At 43.2% G+C, this 23,928-nt stretch overlaps 1 long non-coding RNA gene across 8 annotated transcripts in view; it reads left to right on the top strand.

Annotated features, from left to right (window-relative positions):
• LOC309849598 overlaps positions 1 to 23,928 on the top strand; it is a 51,397-nt gene that overhangs the window by 15,924 nt on the left and 11,545 nt on the right. For 3 of the 8 annotated variants that reach the window (XR_014303773.1, XR_014303774.1, XR_014303776.1), the window contains exons 2-4: positions 3,847 to 4,521; positions 5,567 to 5,627; positions 22,618 to 22,810. This is a non-coding gene — a long non-coding RNA (uncharacterized lncRNA). Of the gene's footprint in view, positions 1 to 3,846; positions 4,522 to 5,322; positions 5,345 to 5,566; positions 5,628 to 22,617; positions 22,811 to 23,928 lie in introns of those variants that run through there. The other 5 variants (XR_014303770.1, XR_014303775.1, XR_014303769.1 and 2 more) reach the window with 5 other exon arrangements.

Raw genomic sequence — 23,928 nt, 5'->3', positions numbered from 1 at the left:
GCCACGGGGAGTTTCCCAGTCTGGGGAAAAGAACTATCCTACAAAGTAAAACGTTGCAATGTCTACAAAAGCAGTGATTCACGAAGCCCAGGAGGAAGAGACCACTTAATTCCAGCGTCTTCTTCACATGCTGCCTCCTGGAGCTAATATTTGTCTGTTTCCTAATCACGTGCTCTAAAACCCCTCTTATGTTTGGGGTATTTTCTGCAACCCAAGCCTCCCCTCCTCAAGGAGAAAGGCTTCCAGCCTTCCTTGTAGCTGGGGTTTACTCACAGACCCAAGTTCCGATGGTCAGATATGCTGCCTGGAGACTTCGATTAGGAAAACAATGGACTGAGGAAGCAGGTGCTGGAAACTGCATTCTGCTGAGGGAAACTAGGGAGCACTGGGCTGCTGGAGGCAGGAGAATTTGGGGCTTCCAGGGTCAGGAGTGTGAACTGTGTGCTGTCAGCCCCCCACTCCCCCCCACCCAATGGGGTCTCCTCAGAAGCCATCCGGAGTGTGGTCCCAGGCCCACCCCAGTCTTGTGGCTCCCAGGCCTAACCCTCCCGCCCTCCTGGACATTTTCTGAGTTACCCAGTATCCTTTAATAAATTCGTTTCCTGCTTATGGTGGCCCAAGGGGGTTCCGTGATGTGTGCCTGGAAACCTGACTGAAAAACCTCGGGCCAGCGTTTCCTGCTCATGCGAACGCAAACGGGACTCACTTGTTCTGTGACTCAGGTGTGACTTCCTCACGGTGGCTGGGTCAGAATGAGTGAGCAGACCCTAACCCGCCCTGCAAGCAGTGAGCACAAATGTCATTTCTGGAAGCTTCCTTGTGACATCTGCACTCTAAACATACTGTTAAAAACAAAATGCAGCTGAGTACATTTGATGGAAAGAAAGAAAGAAAGAAAGAAAGAAAGAAAGAAAGAAAGAAAGAAAGAAAGAAAGAGAAAGAAGAAGGGAGGGAAGAAGAATGGAAAGAAAGAAAAAGAAACAAGCTCAGAATGGTGTTGTTTGCCCCGATAGTAGCAAACTAAGACTTAATTACAGTTTTAATTGTGACCTTTTAAAAGTTAATCAGAAATTTCCCAATCAGCACTCGTGAGGTAACCTGCATGAAAAAAAATAGAAAACCCCCACTGTTGTGTGTCAACTATACTTCAATAAAAAAATACATATTTTAAAAATCATATTTTTATCCATAGCAAAAAAGAAAGAAAGAAAGAAAAAGAAAAAAAGGAAACTGTTTCCTTCCCTGAAAAGAAGATGTCATGTTCTGAAACAAACCTTTCTCTCTCTTTCTCTCATTTTGTTTTGTCTTTTTTTTCCCTAATAACTTCCCTGCCCCACCTTCCTGCCTATTAACACCTTCCATTTCATACAACTCCTTGGAGTATCTCTCTGCCTTTTGGGTGGGATGCTGCCCTGTTGATGAATTGCTTAATAAGGCTAATTAGACCTTCAAAGGCACTTCTTTCCGTCTGTCCCGCTGCTCCCCTGGATTGGACCTTTGTCTACTGTATTTGTCTCCCCATTCAGTTCCCTGCCTCCAGCCCCTTCACTTTGCAGACCACCTTCCATGCCACCAAATTTAATCAAGTCCCCCCTTCTAGGATAAAACCCTTCGGTGGCTCCTTATGACTAGTGGACTAACGTCCAAGCTCCCTTGCGATCTTGCCCCCTGGGAAACTGGTTTAAACTCACTTCCTGCTCCTCCCTCATCAGCTCCTGTGTCTAGCCACCCACCAGTCTCCAAACACCAGGTGCTCAGAGCTGCCTCTGACACGCGCTCCTCTCTCTTCTTGAAATGTCCTTTGTCACATTATGCGTTGGGCATACTCTTACTGAGCCTTCGGATTTAGTGAGGATGCCACCAACTTTGGGAAATGGTTTTTGCCATTTCCAGCAACATGTAGCGCTTCTTTTCTGTGATCTCTAGCCTTCTGACAGAGCACTCACCACATTGCTGTGGTTCTGACTTACCCACGTGGCTTCCTGCTAGATGGTGAGGAGTGAGCGGCAGGGCTAGAGTTCCTCTGCTCAACTCTGCATCTTCAGGGCCAAGGACAGTGCCTGGCACTTAGTAGATACTCCCTTGATGCTTGTGAATTAACTAACTAATAATGAAAGTGATTGCAGGAAAGAACCTTGAAAGTTATCTAAAACATTGGCAAACTATATTTCCCAAATAGAGGTTGTCATTAAAGTAGGAGGATTGTAGCCACTCTAGCGACCACCAGCCCCTCTCCGATGGGCCACATGCATCTCCTGAGGGGAATCTTTCTGCCCTGGCAGCCTAAAGACAGACCCAGGAAAGGAAATGAAGCACCTGTTAATTTACCAGCACCTAGGAATTTGTAATAGTAATTAACACAAAGCTCACTAATAGTTAGGGAGTAATTAATAGGTAAATGTTGGCATTTAGCAAAATGATGTTTTTTCCTTTTTCTACCCAAGCAATGATTTTAAGTTGAGGATGCTGAAAACGGCTTGAAATGGGAGGAAATCACTGCAGACAGGCCCTGTATTTAAAAGGCAGTGCCACCGGTGGACGCCCGTCACTGCTATCACCACAATGGCAAATGCAAGCATATACTGAGCCCCCGCCAGCCAAGGCAGAGGTGCAGAACCGAAGGCAGTCTTGCTTTCTCAAAAACCTCTCTTATGAGAACGAATTACACTTGCAAAGCAAATGAATCAAGAGGGAAGCAAAGTTATCATTCACAACCCAGAAGGACCCTTTGCAATACAAAAGGTTCTCCCATAGGGCTCCTTTCAATAGGGAACTCCTGGAAATACTTAAAATATCATCAAGTTTATGAAGAATCAATTAAGAACTAATTTTTTCAGCAACCATTCTGTGGCACAATGGGGGTGTTAGCTACCTTTAGAATTGCTTGCCATCGGCCTTTTGCCAGCAACCAGTAGGCAGCAACATTGTGTAAAAGAAAATGCATGGACAGGGTCAGGACCCCCGGGCTTGAGCCTGGCTTTTGACCATGCTGGCTCAGCCTCAGTGTTCTCATCTGGAAGTGGAGCCAACAGTCTTGGGGGCAAGGAAGTGGGACAGAAAATGAGTGGAAATGGCCCATGACATAGGTAGTTACTCACACCTGTGTTGTTTTGCTAGGGCTACTGTAACAAAAATTAGCACAGACTGAGTGGCTTAGGCAACAGAAATGTATCATCTTGGTTCTGGAGGTCAGAAGTCTGAGATCAAGGCATTGGTGGAGTTTGCTCTTCAGAAGGCTGTTCCATGCCCCTCTTCTAACTACTGATGGTGGCCTGGCAATCGTTGGGGTCCTTAGCTCCTGCTGCATCACCACGATCTCTGCTTCATCATCTCAAGTCTGTTCTTTCTGTGTGCATGACCCCATCTTCAGTAATGGCATTTGCAATGACCCTATTTGCAAATTGGTCACATTCTGAGGTCCTGGGAGTTCGAACTTGAACACGTGAATTTTGAGGGGCCACAATTCAACCCGTAATAACTCAATAACGAATTATTGTTCTGTCCCTAAGTCCCTGAAATGACAGGCAAACTGTGTTTTTTTCTTGTTAGATATTTTCCTTTTCTTGGTTAGGATGTTGCCAAGTAAAAGACATTTTTAGAGAAACAACAGCAAGGCACAAGGAGAAGATTTGGAACATAGAAATCAAGACAAAAGGAAACGCTAGCAGAGAGCAGATTGGGGCAGCCGCCCCAGGAGCACTTCTTTCTCCTGCCAGGTTCTTGTATTCCTTGCCTCCCAGGAAAGGGAGCGCACTCGTCATGGATTTGGTCACATTCTCCTTTGCCACGCTGACGAGTACGAGGGAGGTCTGGCACTCTATTCTTATCATGACTCACTTTTTACAGGAAGAAGATATCTCACACCCAGTGGAACCATCCTTCTGTCAGATGGAGACGACTCTCTGCTTCCAGAATTCTGCCAAATCAACCACAGGAACAATGACTTGGTCATTTCCTCCCAAGCTTGGTTTCCAGTAAACTCCAAAAAAAAAAAAGCCAACTGATGTTGTTGCTTGCCCCCTCCCCCTCACCCAGATTGTGTTACTATTGGTAGAGGTTTGGAGGTCAGGGCTGGAGAGTCGGTGACACAGTTGTTTTGTGCTCTGGTCCCCAAACAGTGATCCTTGGCTCTTGGGGTAGATCAATGGTGACGATGACCACATTAGCTCCCACTTCCTGTATCCAAGCATTAGCTAATGCCCTCCCACGCCACTGTTGGCATAGCCACGTGTCCTGATTTGACTGGAAATACCTGTGTGCTGAGGTTTCTCCTCTTGCTGCTCTTGTGACCTTGGCTGCTGCCACCACTTCGTCGAGCTCAGGTTAGCCTGCTGGAGGAAGAGACACTGCATGGAGGAGAGGTAAGCCATTTTGCCCAAGCCACGACGGACTTGCCAGCTGCAGCGCCACTCTGCAGCTGAAGACAGACGCATGCGTGCCCAGCCGATATTAACAGAGTCTGGCCCAGATTGGAAGAACCATTCAGCTGTGAGAGGCCCCACACTGCACACTCTCCAAACTGTGAGCTGCCGGTTACATATTTCTTTGGTTTTTTCTTTTCATTGTTTCTGTAAACCACTTGGTGTTGAAGTGCTTTGTTATGTAGCAAAAGCTCCACGATATTTTCCCAAGAGTTCTCCTGGAGTCTAGTACTACGGATGGAATCGTGTGTGATGGGATTTTAGGGATGGTTTTCTCTGCAGCCAGGTGAAATTTGGGGAATCTGGGCTAGGAGGTAGGATCTGTTTTCAATCATGCTCTGCGCCCTTTGGGACTACAGGCTTGTTGTCAAACTGGCCTTGATTCATACTATGGCACGGTGTCTCTGTGGTGTAACAGCTGTAAAAACATGAACATCTCAGTAGCTTCACATCATAAATGTGCATTTCTCCCCCATGTCATAACCCATTTATATATTTATATACCGGGTGTCTCATACATATGTGAGAATCTGCAGAGCTGCCTGGGGCTGGCTAGTCTAAGAGGGCTGGCGGGGATGGCTTGTCTCTGCTCTGTGTGGCATCTCATCCCCTCATAGGCTAGCTTGTGTTTCATCACACTGGCATGTGTCCATGTAAAGATTTGGGGGCCCAGGTTTCCTCCACCTAGTGCTTCATCTGAGCCCTCCATGGGACCCTTGGCATCCAGCCAGGAGACAAGAAAAGAGAAAGGGCATGGAGCATCTGGAGGTTAGGACTTGTTGTAGGGACCAGGGCCAGAAGGGGCATAGACCACTTTCTCCCTTATTCTATTGGCTAGCACTAGTCACATGACCCCACCTAAATACAAAGGGATGAGAACCTGATCTAGCAGTGTGCCAGAGAAAGAAAGAAGACAGATGTTGGTGAGTTCCAGAAGTCTGTCTCATGTAGCTACCCCTTAATTAGGTGCTTGGGCCAGTTATTTGACTTCTCTGAAAGTCAGAAACTATTTGTTTCACATGGGTTGTGCAATTTATGCAGAAGGTGCTTGCTCCAGTCTGGGTCTCTGCATTCTGGTCTATGGTCATTCAGACTGGAGGAACTGAGGTCGTTTAGTGCTACATCCTTATGCTGTTGTTTTCCAGAATCAGGCTCTGTTTGGCATACCAATGGCAGGGCAGTGGGAACGGTCCACTCCTGGTGCAGGTAATAAGTTGTTCTTTTTTCCCCCAAATTTTATTTACCCATCTTTAGCGAGCGCGAGAGAGACAGACAGTAGGGGATGGGCAGAGGGAGAAATTGAATCTTGAGCAGACTTCACACTGAGCTCAGAACCCCATGTGGGGCTCTATTCTAGGACCCCAGGATCACAACCTGAGCCAAAACCAAGAGTATGATGCTCAGCCAACTGAACCACCAGCTGCCCATAATTTAATGCATTTTCTGTGGAGTCTTTTCTAAATTACAAAATTAACTGGAAGTTAGCCTATTTTGTATTATCATCATGTGCCACCAATAATAATAAAATACTTTTTCCTAAATAAAAATTGTTATCTAAGTGCGGAACAATGGTGGCATTACTATTTTTTAAGAAATTCTTTATGTAGGGGCACCTGAGTGGCTCAGTGGGTTAAAGCCTCTGCCTTCAGCTCAGGTCATGATTCCAGGGTCCTGGGATGGAACCCCACATCAGGCTCTCTGCTCAGTGGGGAGCCTGCTTCCTCCTCTCTCTCTCTCTCTCTGCCTGCCTCTCAGCCTACTTGTGATCTCTGATGTCAAATAAATAAATAAAAATTTTTAATATAAAATAAAAAGAAATTCTTTATGTAAATTCTATTTAGTTAGCATATACTGTATTACTAGTTTCAGGAATAGAATTTAGTGATTCATCAGTTGCACAGAACACCCAGTGCTCATTACATCACATGTCTTCCTTAATGCCCATCACCAGTTACCCCATCTCCCCACCCACTTCCTCTCCAGCAACCCTCAGTTTGTTTCCTAGAGTTCAGCATCTCTTATGCTTTTCCTCCCTCTCTGTTTTCATCTTATTTCATTTTTCCTTCCCTTCCCCTATGTTCATCTGTTTTGTTTTTTTAATTCCACATATGAGTGAAATCGTATGATATTTGTCTTTCTCTGACTGACTTATTTCATTTAGCATTATACCTTCCAGTTCAATTCATCCCATTTACAGTGGCACCCAAAACCCATAGGATACTAAGGAATAAACCCAACAAAAGAGGGAGACACAAAGAAATGTAAAAACAGGGGTGCCAGGATGGCTTCATCATTAAGCGTTTGCCTTCAGCTCAGGTCATGATCCCAGGGTCCTGGGATCGAGCCCCACATGGGGCTCCCTGCTCAGCTGGAAGCCTGCTTCTCTCTCTCCCACTCCTTCTGCTTGTATTCTCTCTCCGTCAAATAAATATATAAAATCTTTAAAATAAAATGGAAAGACAGTCATGCTTATGGATTGGAAGAACAAATACTGTTAATATTGAGATTTAATGATATACATAGCTATGATTGAGTCCTAATGCATAAGCCCCTCACACACTTTGGATTTAAGAATATATTATAGAGGTATCTAGATTTCAGATTCACTTAAGCATATTTTCAAATAATCACTCCAGCAACTGTGTTTCACTGTTTAAAAGTTTTAAACATGAATAAAAAACTTCAAGTGGTCACATCGAGTGACAAAACAGAAGGAACTCCATTCTGTTTTGTTGTCTTCATAGGCATTATTAATTTTTACTTTATGGCTTTAAGGCAGGAATATCTAGTACCATGGAGATTGGAGACACAAGCTGCTCTCCAGGAGAGCTTGAACTATTCTGAACCACCGTGAGTTTACTGGGAGTTCACCAAGTTCACTTCCATGTAGAATATAGCATCTATATAAAGGGTAAGTGTCTTAGTCAGCTTGGGCTGCTATAGTAAGATACCATAGACTGGGAAGCTTAAACAACAGACATTCATTTTTCAAAGTTCTGGAGGCTGAGAATCCAAGGTGAAGGTGATGACTATTTGGTTATTGGTAAGGGCTCTTTTCCTGGCTTGTAGACAGCTGTCTTCTTGGTATATCATTACATGGCAGAGAAAGGAAGCTCTCATGTCTCTTCCTTTTATTATAAGAGCACTTCTCCCATCATGGGGGCTCCATAGTGGTGAAATTACTACAACCGAATCATCTCCCAAAGGCCCTCCATCCTAATACCATCACATTGGGGTTAGGGCCCCAACGAATGACTCTGGGGTAGGACACAAACATTTGGTCCATAACAGTAAGTAATGACACGGTGCTGCTTTGAAGATAATTTGTGGGGAAGCTAGAAAATTATCTGCTTTGGATTCAAATTTGCTAGCTTAATCATGGGCCCCTCTGCAGACGACTGGTCTTTGGTGACCTCTCCTTGTCAGCACTCTACTCTCCACTGGGGTTTCTGCAACCACCTTGATGTATTAGGATCTTCTCAGAAAGGAGGGTGACTGGAAAGGACTCCAGAATTCCAGGTCTCAGACCCAGACATTAACTGTGGCTTGGGCCAAGCCATGTACTGGCTGGTGGGGCAAAGCCATGCTCATTGCAAGTGGGGCAAGCATAGGACCTCCTAAATCCCTATCTTCGTCTTTCTTACCCATAGTCTGCTGCTCCAGCCTTTTTTGTTTGTTTTACCATCAACTGCTTCTACAATAGCTGTGTTCAGTTGTCCTCCTGTCCAAACGAGTATGTCGAAATCTGGATGGATCTTTTCTTCCCATACATGAATGACTCTTATTTCAATTATCCCACATTCTTCCTTCTTTTTTCTTTTCTTTTCCTTTCCTTTCTTTTTCTCTTCCCTCCTCCTCCTCCTTCTTCTTCCTCTCCTTTTCTTCTTCTTCTTCATGACATTATTGTTCTCCCAGTCTCAGTAATCTTTGGCATGATCTCTTTCATTGTCCATGGTTCACTGAGTTCTATAATCAAGTTTTCTCCTTTCCCATCTACCCTGGTTTGGATGCAGGTCAGCTTGCATATGTGCCTATGCCTCATTATCCCGCTCGCACACCCTGAAACCTGTCTGCATGCTGCCGCCAGATGAACCTTCCCAAATACTACTTCATCATGTCGCGGCTCCCCCTAGCATCTGTGATGGTTTCCTGCTGCTAGTGCATCAAAACCACCTCCTCTCCGGCCTGAGGACACTCTAGCTAGTGACAAACAGACTTAAAAATTTTTAACTAAACATTTCGACTTTCAACTGAAGAGGTTTCCCTAAATCTAAATCTAAGCTTGGTTTCTGAGGAGCGAACACACGAGTGGGACAAAGGAGACAGCATTTTCCTCTGCGCACAAGAAGGATGTGTTGACCAGTGTCAGGGCTCAACACATATTTTCTAGAGAAAAGAAACTTATGGGTAGTATATGAAAATTTAACTTCCTGAGATAGTACACTTTGCCGTATTCATCCATCGATGCTGTTTTAGTTACCTAGGGCTGCACGAACGAACTACTCTCAAACTTGGGGGCTTAAAACAACCGTTTTATTATCTTTCAAATTTCTATAGGTTGACTGGGTTCAGAGACACAGTTCCTTTGCTAGTCTATCTTGGGGTCTCTCTTGCAGTTGTACTTACTTGGAGGCTTGGCTGGGATGCTGGCCTAGCTGGACCTCTTCTCTCTTTAAGTGGTCTAACCCCTCCCTCTCCGCGTAGCTTCTCCATGTCATCCCACCATGCGGTCTTTCCAGAAGGAGAGCCAGACTTCTTATGTGAAAGCTCAAGGTTTCCAAAAAGGAAATCGTGGAAGCTTCCAGGCCAATGGAACTAAAGTCCTAGCTGGCACAGTGTCAGCTCTGCCTTATTCTGTTAATTAAAACAAGTCTTGGGGAAGCCCAGTTTCAGGGAGGGAAGGGTCCATACAATGGTGTGATGCAGGGAGATGTGGTTCATTGGGAGCCATTTGGGAGACTAGCTACCATCTTCTGACTTTTAATAATTCATTTTCTTTCTTTCTTTCTTTCTTTCTTTCTTTCTTTCTTTCTTTCTTTCTTTCTTTCTTTCCTTCTTTCTTTCTTTCTTTCCTTCTTTCTTTCTTTCTTCTTTCAAGATTTTATTTATTTATTTGTCAGAGAGAGAGAGAGAGAGAGTGAGTAAATGCAAGCAGAGTGGCAGGCAGAGGCAGATAGAGAAGCAGGCTCCCTGCTAAGGAAGGAGCCCAATGTGGGACTTGATCCCAGGACCCCCGGATCATGACCTGAGCTGAAGGCTGTGGCTTAACTGACTGAACCACCCAAGTGTCCCTCTTTCTTTCTTTCTTTCTTTCTGATTATATATATTTGAGAGAGAAAGAGAGAGAGCATGAGCTGGGGAGGGGAAGATAAGGAAGGACAAGCTGACTACCCTTTGATCAGAGAACCTGACCCAGGGACACCAGGATCATGACCCGAGTCGAAGACAGATGCTTAACCAACTGGGCCACCCAGGCATCCCTGATTCATGTCCCTTTTATGTGAAAAATACACTTACCCCTACAAATCTCAGCCCAATATGGCATCAGTTTGAAACCCAGGATGTTGTCCATAAATCAGGCGCTGGTGTGGATGGGGCTCCCTGAGGCAGTCTCTTACGTGCACTTCCTCTAGTGCAGAGAACAGCAAGGGGCAGGTTATCTGCCCCTCCCCCACCCACCATATAATAATGAAAGAGATAGAAAAACTACAATTGACTTTCCTGTGTAAAAAGAGAGAGAAAGGGAGACACAAGCAGTCACTGATTTATAACAATTCTGAAAAATCCAGCCTGGCGGATGTCCCGATTTCTCTGACTCCAGGCAGGGAATATTCCTTGATAAGGAACAATTTTGGTTTTTAGGAATGGTTCTTCTCGGCTCCTGGTTTCATCCTCTGGGCTCTGGTTCTGAGTTGTTCTTCCTTTTCCATAAGAACGGCCCATGTTTGTAGCTATGTGGCTCTAAGCCTGCTTCTTGCCTCAGTGGAAGTAACTGCCCTGAGTGAGGGCCAGCTGCGTGACTGGGTTACAAAAACTTCTCCAGCAGGGCCACCTCCTTTTCCTATCCTTCTGAGTTCCCTCACTTACTGACCCTGGGCTGTCTCTGCGATGCGCTTTAACCCACGGGCTATGGCCGAAGGGAAACCATGCTTCTAGCTCCAGACCCAAGTCTTCGGAAGCCTTCGGAAGCTTCTGATTTTGTACTTTGGGGATCCCTGAGCCACCGTCCTGTAGGAAGTCTGGCTGCCCTGCTGCAAAGACTACAGGGAGAGCCCGCATGCAGAGGGTGAAGCTTGAGACCACACCAAGAAGGCGAGGAGCCTCCAGATAACTCCATTGCCATCTGACGGCAAACACACAAGAGAACCCAAGTGAGACGGCGAGAAGAATTTCTCACCAAGCCTAGTCAACCTAGAGAACTGTGAGACAGAAGGCTGTTGTTTTAAGGTATTCAGTTAGGGAGGCATGATATGCAGCAGCAGGTAAACAAAACCCTTGTGTTTATTCACTGCAAGCTATTTAACTCTCCCTCTGTGCCTGATGCTGTGTTAGGAAACATGGATGCTAAATTAAATAAAACATTGATTCTGAACTCTTATTTGCTAATGAAAAATCTTAAGTAGAAATATTTTAATTTCACATTTTAAAGGTGGAAGATTGTGTTTCAAAAATATATCCATGCAGGGTATCCTTGTTTTAATTAAAGACTTTATTTATTTGAGAGAGAGAGAGAGAGAGCATGCACACGTGTGCACGCGGGGCAGGGGCAGGGGAGGGGCAGGGGCGAGGGAGACGGTGAGAGAGAATCCCAAGCAGACAGAGCATGGAGCCTAACTTGGGGCATGGGGCTCCATGGCACAACCCAGGCAAAACCAAGAGTCAGAAGCGCAGCCCACTGAGCCACCCAGGTGCCCCAGGAGTGAATCCTTTTGTAAAAATGAATAATTACTCTGAGACTTTTCAAATTTTTCATGTCAGAATTCTTACATAATAAAGCACATCTGACCTTTTAATAATATAATTCAGTCAATATTTTCTGAGCACTTACTATGTGCTTCCTTGTATATTTTTGAAAACTGTGCTGAAATTCACGGCCGTTTTCTACCTGGTATCTATTGGCTTGCCTGGGGCTTGTTTTCCTGAGTTACTTGGGGGATCCTGGGGATCCTGTTTTTGTCTGTTAGCATGTATTCCTGTTCCTAATGTGCATCCCCTCGGTGTTTTCTTATTGCTTCAGCAAGAATTACGTTCAGTTGTTCAGTTTCTAAATGACCTAATTAGCAGCACTTTTCCATTATTTCTTTAGAATTCTCAGTCTCCAGTTGAACTCCCTCCCCATTACTCTTTCCCTCTCTGAGTTTTACTCAACATCCTGCTAATGAGTTCACGTTCCACTCCTGTCCCTCCATGGATTGCTGCCCAGGCATTTGGAGACCTCCTTGCCTTAATTATCAGGAAAGAAAAAAAAAAATCTCTTCTTGGTCTTTCCTTGCTAGATTCTGTTCGCTCTGTCTTCCCAGCTTCTTACCTCGTCTGTGTCTGCTTTTCAGGCAAAGAGAGACGGTAAAGCAGAGAGGAGCCCTAGAGATCACATAATTACACGAATGACCCAACTTTGGCCAGAGAGCCAAGTGACTTGTTCAAAGAACCCCAACCAGTTAGTGGTAGAGCCAGGCCAGGACTTTGTGTCTCCCAACTAAGAAGTCCTGGCTTCACTAATGTAATGAAGGCCCTATCAAACCACATCACATGAATGCAAGCAGACTAACAGATGATTGATCAACAAGGCCTCTTTATAATATAATTAATTAATGGGTTTTACTTACATCTCTAGTCTTCGTTCTGGATTAATACTGGGGAGGGGAATAAGAGGGGAAAAGAAGCAGCACAGTGGATTCAGAAGCTGGAAGATGTATAGCAGTAGTTCATAATATTTTTTAGGGTTTAGGATTTTTTTAATAGATTTTATTTATTTATTTGACAGACAGAGATCACAAGCAGGCAGAGAAGCGGGCAGAGAGAGAGGAGGAAGCAGGCTCCCTGCTGAGCAGAGAGCCCGATGTAGGGCTTGATCCCAGGACCCTGAGATCATGACCTAAGCCGAAGGCAGAGGCTTCAACCCACTCAGCCACCCAGGCGCCCCTAGGGTTTAGGATTTTTTAAAAAGATAATTTATTTTGTGAGGGACAGAGAGAGCATGAGCAAGGATGGGGAGGGGGAGGGAAGGAGAGGCAGAGGGAGAGGGAGAAGCAGACTCCACACTGAGCAGGGAGCCTGACTTAGGGCTCGATCCCAGGACCCTGAAATCATGAGCTGAGCTGAAGGCAGATGCTTAACTGACTAAACCTCACAAGCACCCTTAGGGTTTAGGATTTTGATGAACTCTCTTGAGCCCCTCATTAATTTATTCAGTTAATATTTGTTGAGTATCTCTGCGTATACGCCTCTGTGCACGCATATGCAGAGTTCACCAGATCTTCTCTTAAGGGGACACTGCAAAATAGCATACGGTGTCCTCATAAATGTCTGTATAGTGCATAGTATTACAAAGTCTATGCCCATAGCAATGGATCATAGATTTGTTGCTTTTTTGGAAAAATGGACACATTAATTCCTTGTAGATACTTTGTCTTTTTAATCACTCTCATGTTCCCGATGCCAAAACCATCTGATCCTTGTACTTCAGACGCCTTCAAGGGCCACGCGGTTAAGGTCAATGAGCGGAGTAGGCTCAGTGGTGCAAAGGGAGGGTGCTGGGGACTCTGATGGCATCGAAGCCATGAATCCCGCTTACAGAGTGTGGCTGCTACTCAGTGTCCAGCGACTTTTGTCATGTGGGAATTCAAAGGCTGATGTTACTGTAACTTCTGCCTTTTTTTTTTTTTTAAAGATTTTATTTATTTATTCAACAGAGAGAGACATGGAGAGAGAGGGAACACAAGCAGGGGGAGTGGGAGAGGGAGAAACAGGCTCCCTGCTTAGCAGGGATCATCATGTGGGGCTTGATCCCAGGACCCTGGGATTATGCCCCGAGCCCAGGGCAGCCTGCCCAAGGCCTGAGCCACCAGGCGCCTGAACTTCTGCCTTTTTAGGACAGGCCGGAAATCTTTATTTTAAGTGAACTCTTCAGATTTTTAAAATGCTGTTGGGGGCACCTGGGTGGCTCAGTCGGTTAAATGTCCAACTCTTGATCTCAGCTCAGGTCTTGATCTTATAGCTGTGAGTTCAGGCCCGATGTTGGGCTCCACACTGAGTGTGTAACCTCCTTGAATAAAAATAAAAATAAAAGTAAATAAAAATAAAAATAAAATGCTGGTGGTTAATTTTAAAAACTTAAAACCACTATGTGGACCAAATAAAACCTGTTAACCAAATACAAATTCTGGGCAAACAGGTGGTCCCACCACCTGGGACCTGGGTGGCTCAGTCAGTGAAGTGTCTACCTTCTGCTCAGGTCATGATCCCAGGGTCCTGGAATTGAGTAACTCATCAGGCTCCCTACTTAGCAGGAAGCCTGCTTCTTCCTCTGCCTCTCCCCCTCCCCTGCTCATACAATTTCTCAAATAAATAAAGTCCTTTAAAAAAGGTAAGGGTTGGGGCACGTGGCTGTCTCAGTTGGTTAAATGTGTCTTCAGCTCAGGTCAAGATCCCAGTGTCCTGGGATCAAGACCCACATCAGACTCCCTGGTCAACAGGGAGTCTGCTTGTCCCTCTCCCTACCCTACTTGTGCTCTCTTTCACAAATAAATAAAATCTTAAAAAAAAAAAAAGGTAAGTATTCAGGGGCAACATTTAAAAAAATTTTTTTATTAACATATAATGTATTATTTGTTTCAGGGTATCATCAGTCTTACACAATTGACAGCACTCACCATAGCACATACCCTCCCCAGTGTCCATCATCCAGCCACCTATCCCCTGCCCCTCACCCCCCAGCAACCCTCAGTTTGTTTCCTGAGATTAAGAGTCTCTTATGATTCCTCTCCATCCCTGGTCCCATGTTTCATTTTTTCCTTCCCTACCCTCCACGACCTCTCAAATTCCTCATATCAGAGAGATCATATAATAACTGTTTTTCTCTAATTGACTTATTTTTTTTTAATTTATTTATTTGACAGATCACAAGTAGGCAGAAAGGCAGGCAGTGAGAAAGGAGGAAGCAGGCTCCCCGCTGAGCAGAGAGTCTGATGCAGGGCTCCATCCCAGGACGCTGGGATCATGAACCGAGCGAAGGCAGAGGCTTTAACCCACTGAGCCACCCAGGCGCCCCATCTGATTGACTTATTTTGCTTAACATAAAACCCTCTAGTTCCGTCCATGTTGTTGCAAATGGCAAGAGTTCATTTCTTTTGATGGTTGCACAATATTCCAGTATATAGATAGATAAATAGATAGATTATATCTCTATCTCTATCTATATCACATCTTCTTTATTCATTTATCTGTTGATGGACATCTAGGTTCCTTCCATAATTTGGCTATTGTGGACACTGCTGCTATAAACATTTGGGTATGCAAGGGGCAACCGTGGTTACTCATTGACCTCTACGGAGTAGTTGAACAACCCATTCAGTGATTTGCCTGGTCAGTCTCCATTTGATGTCACTGAGAAAATCAAAGTATGTAATTAGAGGAAGTAAGTGGGGAAACATCCCTCATTCCCTTCTGGTTTTGAAGAATATGGAATTGCTTCACTTTTATTAGTTCAAAATGTGTTGGTTATTCTAGAAATGAAAATGTAGTATTGGCAGGGTCACCCAATGAGTCTGTTAGATGCCCGTTTCTACATGAGTCATGCTAATACAAGCCTACACATGGCATCTCAGATCCTCCTTTTCCAAACCCAACAATATGTGTCTGGTATTAGCTCAAACCGTTGGGTTCAAGGTCCTCAACAGTCTCCTCAGTCTCAAATCTAATTCCTGCTCTCACTGCTTGTCTTATTTCATTTGCTCATTTGTCAAATATTTATAGAATGCCTTCTGGGTGTCAGGTACGTTTTCAACACCACAGGGATGACAGACATGGTCTGTTCTTTCACGGAGCTTACTTTCTGTGAAGGTGAGGGAGACAACAGTCAGGTAGACAAATGAATATGTAGCACAGTTGCAAATAGTGGTCACTGTTATGAGGAAATGGAATAAGAGTGATTGAAGAAAGGCTTTACTGCAGAGTCATTTGAGGTGAGACCTGAGTGGGGAGGAGCAGAGAGCAATACAAATATACAGGAGCAAAGGGTTCCAGCCAGGAGAAACATCTGGCACAAAAGCCCTGAAACAGGAATGGGTTCGAAGTTTCAAGAACCAGAAGGAAAATCTGTGACTGGACATCTAACTTGAGTTCTTCCCTGCACTGGCCTTGTTCACGAGCTGGTTCTGAAGGCACTTGCCGATATCTATTCATCAGCTGCCTCTGCTGGTTCTCTCCAAGGTCCTGAAGAATGAGTGTGCCCTTTTTGGAGTTTTATCCCTTCCTCTCATCTATTACCCCAGTGTTGTAATGACCTGAGTACACATATAAACCTGTGAATTCAGGTAATTTTCCATGCATAGAAATGGCAAAAAGACTTACAGCATTTATAGCTTTCTTCTCCCTGGGACACAGAAATATTTTGCAGTAGTTCAGAAAGATAATGTCTTGAAATAAAGTAATGGCCAAGTAGAATTACTGGTACCTGGTAGCCTGTTAAGATGTGGGGGGGGGGCAGTGAGGGGCATACTGAGTAAGGGTGATTCCAAAGTGTCAGACTAGAGTCCCTGAGATTCAGGAAATAGGCTGAGATTTCAGGAAATAGAAAGAGAAGAGGCTTCTGTCAGGGCACAGAGCAGTATGACTAGGTTTGCCAGGTAATGGAGAGAAAGGCAGAGTTGGAAGGGGGTTAAAAAGGAGTTCCTGAATCTGAAACTGGGATTCCAGCAAAAGAATGCCTCTTTCTGCCACCTCAGATTGGAGGTCCAAATAAATCTTGCCAAGTAAACATAATTACAATGGGAAAATGGTTCTATGCTGCTGTTGAACATAGATATAAGAATCTTATAGTTGGTCTAGAAACTTACCCACCAATGATAGAATTGCTTTCATAAAGGTCAGAATGTTACCAGTCAAGCAAGTTAAAAGTTGAGACAATTCCCTAGGAATTTCAGGCCAGGAATTTCAGTTTTTTGGTGCCATTTTGATTTTCCTTCTGCCCAACTAAGTAGATTTCACAAGCGTAATCATTGGTTTTTGAGAATCAAAGCATGGCTAATATTCATCAATCATTAAACAAAATTTATTGGGCACTGACTGTGCACCAAACACTGTTCTGGCTGCTGGGGGTGGAAAGATGAATAAGACATGGCCCTTCCTTCAAATTATCAACAAATCACACCTGCACTGACTCTGACTTTTCTTCTTCACACTAGTGGTTCCTTTCCATAACTGATTAATACTACCTTTCTAAATAATCTGCTATGTGTCAAGAGCATGTGGGACGAACTTGTGTTTCCTCTTTTATTCCTAAAGCTAATTGTAAATCACCATCTCACCAAAGAGCTGCCTGATGCCAAGTGACTGCAGGTCACCTGGAAGGGGGGAGAAGTCTAGAAGGGGTCAAGACATGCTACATTTATTTTTTAAAGAGTTTCTATTACTAGGAATCATTTCCTTGATTATTACTTATGAATCCTCTCATCTAGTTCTTTGATAAAGTGGCTCAAGGGCCCGTGTTCTGGCATTTTGATGGAATGGATTTATTTTCTCTACCTTGGACACCAGGCGTTACTTGCTAAAAACAGCAGAGGACCGAATCTCTTCCCTTAAGGGTCCTGGCAACTCTGCAGCAATTTGGGGCACTGAGCCAGCCCAGGCTCCATTGTTTCCTGATAGAAGTGTGTGTGTGTGTGTGTGTGTGTGTGTGTGTGTGTGCGCGCGCGCGTGTGCATGTTTGGTTGGGGTGAGGTGAAGGGGGAGAGTGAGAGGGAGAGAATATGCTTCAGTGTCTCCCTACTTTCAAATGCAGATGGTGTTCTCTGCCTTAGCTGTCTCACAACTGGTTGCTCTGAAAGTAAAATAAAGTAAAATAGGGCAATAAATATGACTGTGCCTAGAAAAACAGAGTTGTGACATTTAAAAATATTATTTGGTAATTTTTGATAAAAATCAGTATTACTCTGCATTCCCATGAAAGACAGTATAGCCTAGTGGTTAAGGACATGGGATCTTTGATTTGGACTTCACTAGCTGTGTGACCTTGGGTAAGCTACTCAATCTCTTTGAGCCTCAGTGTCTTTCTCTGTAAAATAAGGATAGTAACTTCATCTGCTCTGTGTAGTTGCTATGAGGATTGAATAACTTGTTATATGTAAAGTGCTTACCCTGGTGTCTGACAAATGGAATGCATTTACTTAGCCAAGTATTGGCTTTCTTTATCCCTGCCATGCCCAAGAGGACCTAACCGCTCTTTCCAAATGTATTTGTATAGAAGAAATAACCACCTATATCCTCCCATGACCTACTGAAAACCCAACATTTGCAAAAGGGAGAGACACCATGGACTCAAGAGAACAAGCTGATAAAGGACCCAAATTTCAATCCTGATGCTTTGGCCAATAGGCTATGTGATCTTGGACAGACTTTTTTTTTTTTTTATGGTGGTACTAGCATTTCTGCAATATGCAGCTGAAGAAGCTGAGGCCCTACCATATTCTCCCAAGATAGTAGAAATGCTCAAGATCTCCCACCTTTGAAACTAACCAACCAATCAATATCAAACATTTTAATAAAACATTTTCTGTTGGTGGTATAGTCAAGCTTCTCTAAAGACTGTCTACATTATTTTCCCCCATGTTTTCACCAGAATTTACTTCCTTTTTTTTTTTTAAGAATTTTTAAAAAAGATTTTATTTATTTATTTGACACAGATCACAAGTAGGCAGAGTCAGGCAGAGAGAGAGAGAGGGGGAAGCAGGCTCTCTGCTCAGCAGGGATTCACTTCTCAACAAGGCATGGCAATCTATCCTTGGTCCATATCATTGTATTACACCTGCTCTTTGTTGGCAAAAACCAGTGGCCATCTTTCAATCTTCATCTTCCTTAACTTCTGAGCACAAGGAGAAGAAGGCAAATGACCTTCACATGTGGTCCAGACATAGCAATTCCTGTTGCTGAAATCAAAATTGCCATTTAAAGGGACTTTGTTCTGTTGAAAACAACCCATATTCAGATACAAAATGTGAATTATTCAAGTAATCAAGGAAACTAGGTCTACTAAAATATCTTACTGTGACATCAGACACCAAAAGTGAAATCTGATGACAGGAAAATGATTAGAGCACAAAGCAATCTGTTGCTTTGTCTGATATGAAATGATGATGGTGAAGTAGGCACCTGCTGCCATTTGTACCTGACGGGTCCTAATACATTTCAGACCATCGTCTAATCATTCTACCCCCGTCCAATCAAGACATATTTGTCCATGTCACATTCCATCAAGACCTTCATCTTTGTTAAGGGGTTGTTACAAAGATAGAAGCAAAATGTTAAATGTAGTCATTTGCATTGCAACAGACATTTTCAACGTTTAATTCCAGACACAGAGGCAGGTGGGTGCGGGCAATATTTTTGGTCAGGGGAACCTTCTGCAAGCCCCTTGCAATCCACCACCCCTATGGAATTGACTGCATTTTAATGGGGCTTTTGGTGAAACTGCTACTCTGAGCTGAGTCAGATCATTGCGGAGTAAGTTTATCATTCTCAGGGGCTGTCAAGATGATTAAATAGGGCTGTTGTGCAAGAGGTCCCAAACGGCACCATCAATGGAGTGGAATAAACAAATACTGGACTGGGAATCAGGGGAACTGGTCTGGTCTGGTTCAAGCCCCTCCTGCTCCTGCAGCCTGGGTATTGTTGCTGGTGAGAGGAGGGGCTGGCCCAGGTGATTTCTAAGGTCATGCCCAGTTCAATGATTCTGAAGTTATTTTTTTAATCTCCTCTCTCTTGGCTCTATAGCTCTCCTTCTAATTTCTTTGACCTGTTTTTACCTTGCCTGATTTTACGACTACTTTCCAAAGTGATTACTTCTTATCTCTCTGCCTCTTCACTTACTTTCTGGCTAGTTCACTCCAAGATAACCCTGGGAAATATGCATCTCACAAGCAAATCATCTTCTCGGTTGGAGATAGTATATCTCTGTGCTATGTTCACAGCAGAGCAATTACATGGTAAATTCAGGATGTGTTCAGAAGAGTCACTTTTACAAAGCAAGGCTCTTCAGCTTGAATTCTGGGTCCTTTCCTAAGATTGTATACTGATGCTGTGTGACATGCTGATTGGGTGGCTGGGCTGCAAACCAGATAATTTAACTAGATGACCAGGCCCTATACAGAGTACACTGGAGTCTTCCTATGCCTCTTTTTTTGATAATACCTTCTCTAAGGATTTTTAAACTCCATGTTTGATGAAACCTTTTTTCTTGCTCCATTTCCTCAAACCCAAGCTGACAGAGAGCTGCAGCATAGAAGCAGTCGTGACTCACCAGTTAAACAAGTCAACAAAACCATACCCTCTTTCTTGGGGCTCAATTAGCATTAATATGATGAGTTTTTTTCTTTTAAAGACGCACACTTAGAAATACTGTGAAGGGAACAGGGGTGGCTCGGCTGGTTAAGCATCTGCCTTGGGCTCAGGCTGTGATCTTGGGGTCCTGGGATCTAGCTCTGGTTGGGCTCTCGGCTCAGCAAGGGGTCTGCTTATCCCTCAGCCCCTCCCCCCTCTTGTTCGCACTCTCTCAAATAAGTGAATAGATAAAAATCTTTTAAAATATACTACGAGGGGCACCTGGGTGGCTCAGGGGGTTAAAGCCTCTGCTTTCGGCTCGGGTTGTGATCCCAGGGTCCTGGGATCGAGCCCCACATTGGGCTCTCTGCTCGGCAGGGAGCCTGCTTCCCCCTCTCTCTCTGTCTGTCTCTCTGCCTACTTGTGATCTCTGTCTGTCAAATAAATAATAAATAAAATCTTTAAAAATAAATAAATAAATAAAATAAAATATACTACGAAATTCCAGTACATCAAAGATAATGAGAATGTCCTAAAAGCTTTCCCAACAGGGGTAAAAGATAAAACACAGGACACACAATTAAATCTGAAGTCATATAAACAAGGATAATTTTTTAGAATAAATATGTCCCAAATATTTCCTTGTTTATCTGGAATGGAAATTCAATCAGGTATTCTGTATTTTTACTTGCTAAATGTGGCAATCCTGTTTTCCAGAATCAAGCTAGCTCACCCAAAGACCCCATCAGCAACAATGGATGGTAAAAGGCAATTTGAGTGATTAAAATTTTCAAAACTCCGAGGTATTATGATTTCCTTCTAGAATTTGTTATTATCTAACCAACTCATCAATGAAGTATATTGGATAAATTAAAACATTTTGAGTCATTTAAGGACTTAGAAATATATAACTTATCAGGAAGACGTCCAGCATGTGTTCTAGTAAAAGAAGAGAACAAATAAAAAGAGGAAGACTTGGGATCTATAAAAGTGTGACTCGGGTTCAGAAAGGCAGTGAAGAGGATTCCTAAGACAGCAGGTGTCCAGCAGAACTAAGATAATGATTTTAGTAATGATCATTTTTAGAGTTAGTAGTTCCAAGCATGGGCCTTAAGGTCATGCAAAAAAGTAACCAACATTAATTCAACGTGCCTCTATTTTTCTTATTAAAACAAGGAACCACTGTCTGAGTACATTTCTTACTTTATCAGCTTTGGAGGGATGCATCTGAAAGACATAAGAAGTCCCCCAGCTGTAGGAACTCAACTCTTTCCTCAAGATTTCCTAAAGCCATGCAGATGCTGATACTTCTGGTCTAAGAGATTGAGAGCTAATGGGATAGTACATTTCAAGGAAGTACAAAGAATTCTTAACCACACCAGAAGTAAGAAGATAGCTAGAGCATCTTTGCATTATCTAATGAAAGGCATCTCTCTGGATTTTCTACATGATTGTCTTTCTTCCCTATCTATGGAATTGTTGCTCTCTGGCCTGAGATATTTCTGTTCAAGTCCAGGGATAGTTCATCCCTTTCCTCTTGTGTAGCATTTCCTTGGGACCCTGGACTACAAGTACTAAGGGTGGTTCTGTTCTAAGAGGCTCCACCTGTCTGTGCCTCACCCTGAACCAAGGTTCCAGAACACTCCACCAGCAGGACGAGAAGATATCTTACTTGCTTGCAAGAGAATTGGGTTCTGCTGGTATTTTTCAAGCCAGACTCCAACCCTGACACTCTGGTAGTTACTTGGGAGAATAATATTTGTCTTGCTTATCTTCGAAGGCTGCTGGAAGACTCTAGTGAGCTATTTTATAAAGTACAACGTGATCTACAAATACAAGGGTTTTATTATTATTAAAAACACATCTCATCTTCCACTGGAACGTCTAGATAAAGGAATGCTGGGTATGACAAACAGTTGGGGCTAAAAGGAGAGAAACACTAAAAAACTCAATTACCAAATATCACACAAATACCACAAAGAGTGATTACTTGATTAATTAATGATAGAGCCCCCATGTTTAGGTTTTTCAGTTATGTTGGTATCAACCCTCTTTGCCTATAAGGATTTGCGTATTTCTGCCAAAACCATCAAACCACTGAGGCCTAACTGACGCGTGATTAACATGGGCTCTGTTAATTGTGTGGCTGAGTTTTATGCATGAAGCTGTATCCTTGATTTCTCTCCCTTAATTTCCTCCTGTTTAACTGTTGGTCATAAAACAGCTTCAAATATATCTGCTGAGCATGAGAGCAAGTTTTGCAACTTGAAAAGTGCCTGAGTCAGTCTGGGCATTTCATGTACTAAAACAGACTTGAGGGAACTCTTAGGCTGTAAGATGGATTGCTGCTTGGTTTCCACTCCCAACCCTGCTGGCTCCTTTTCTGCAGCTGCCGGCTGAGCCAGATCTCATTTGTTATCATTAACCACATGCATAGCATCCATAGTGGCAAGGGGCTTAATCACTTTCTTTCTGACAACCCATCAGATGTGGCCCTACTCATCCTCATTCTAGATGGATGGAGATGGTGACACCTGCCAATCCAGTCTTCCCACCATCCATTTATCCTTTTAAAAAAATATATTTTTTCAGTGTCCCAAGATTCATTGTTTATGCACCACACTCAGGGCTCCATGTAATACGTACCCTCCTTAATACCCAGCACCAGGCTTAGATGCCCTTCAACAGACGAATGGATAAAGAAGATGTGGTCCATATAAACAATGGAATACTACACAGCCATCAGAAAGGATGATTGTCCAACTTTGTATCAACATGGACGGGACTGGAGGAGATTATGCTGAGTGAAATAAGTCACGCAAAGAAGTTGCCTCTTGAAAAACATACTGGTATATGTGAGTTGAACTTAACAAACACTTGATTTGTGTCTGTTCATATGATCATATGATTTTTCTCCTTTGATTCATCATTATGTTGAAATCACACTGATAGATTTTTTTTTAAAAGATATCAAGTCATTTTTGCCTTTGAGGCATGAACCTACTTGATATATACATTTACATATATGTTAACATATATTTACATTTATATTTACATATTTGTTGTATATATTTCTACATATAAATATGTATTTACCCTTTTTGTCCTTTGGGAAACTACCTCTCTTCCCACTCCTCTGTTTATAGTCTCTGTGGTTCAAGCAGAGGTTCAAGGAACTGATCTCAGTTCCCTTGCTCCAGGGCTAGCCTTGAACAATGAGAATTCCAGTGATTGGTGGAGGGATGGGCATGAGACCCAAGCTCAGCCAATGAGAGGCTGTTCTGGGACTTTAGGAAGAATTACTGAGAAAGAGAGGCTTTCTTTTTCCTCCTGGGTTTTTAGACTGGTAAAACTTGAAGCCTGAAGTTTCTGGACTCTTTGCAATTAACAAAGGAGAACCCAGTTGAGAATTAACCAGCACAGAAGAAAGGAGAACCAAGAGATGGAGAGAGACAAACTCCTACTGGCATCATTGGAATATATGCATTCAACCATGCTTGAAGACAAGTAGTTTTCTAAGATATGTGCCAGTTTAAATAGGTTTTTCTCACTTACAACTTAGAGCCCTGACCCAAATGATGATGCTCATGATGACCACTTTCAGCCTTAGCATGATATACGTGTAGAGATCCTTAAGAAAAATTTGAATGAGACTGAAAGAATTAAGTCTGCAGGAAATAAAGTTCATAATGTTAGAAATACATATATATATATATATATATATATATATATATATATATATATGTATTTTTTTTTAAATATAAGTTTTTCCCCTAGAAAAAGTTTGCTTGGATCCATTGACACTTTCCCTTGTGCTGCTAGAGAGGTCTGATTGAAATAATTCTGCAACTTCTCGTTGGTAGGAGAACGTACCATGTACTAACTGGGGGTGACCATGTAGCTCACTAATATCATTCACTCCTTCGATGATAGGGTGCCTGAGCTAGATGATGATGGTTTGACAGGTGAACAA

Source organism: Mustela nivalis (genome assembly GCF_964662115.1).
Source record: "Mustela nivalis genome assembly, chromosome: 16".
Classification (NCBI taxonomy): Eukaryota; Metazoa; Chordata; class Mammalia; order Carnivora; family Mustelidae; genus Mustela; species Mustela nivalis.
The sequence above is the reverse complement of the archived record's forward strand: the minus strand, read 5'-3'. Positions and strand labels throughout refer to the sequence as shown.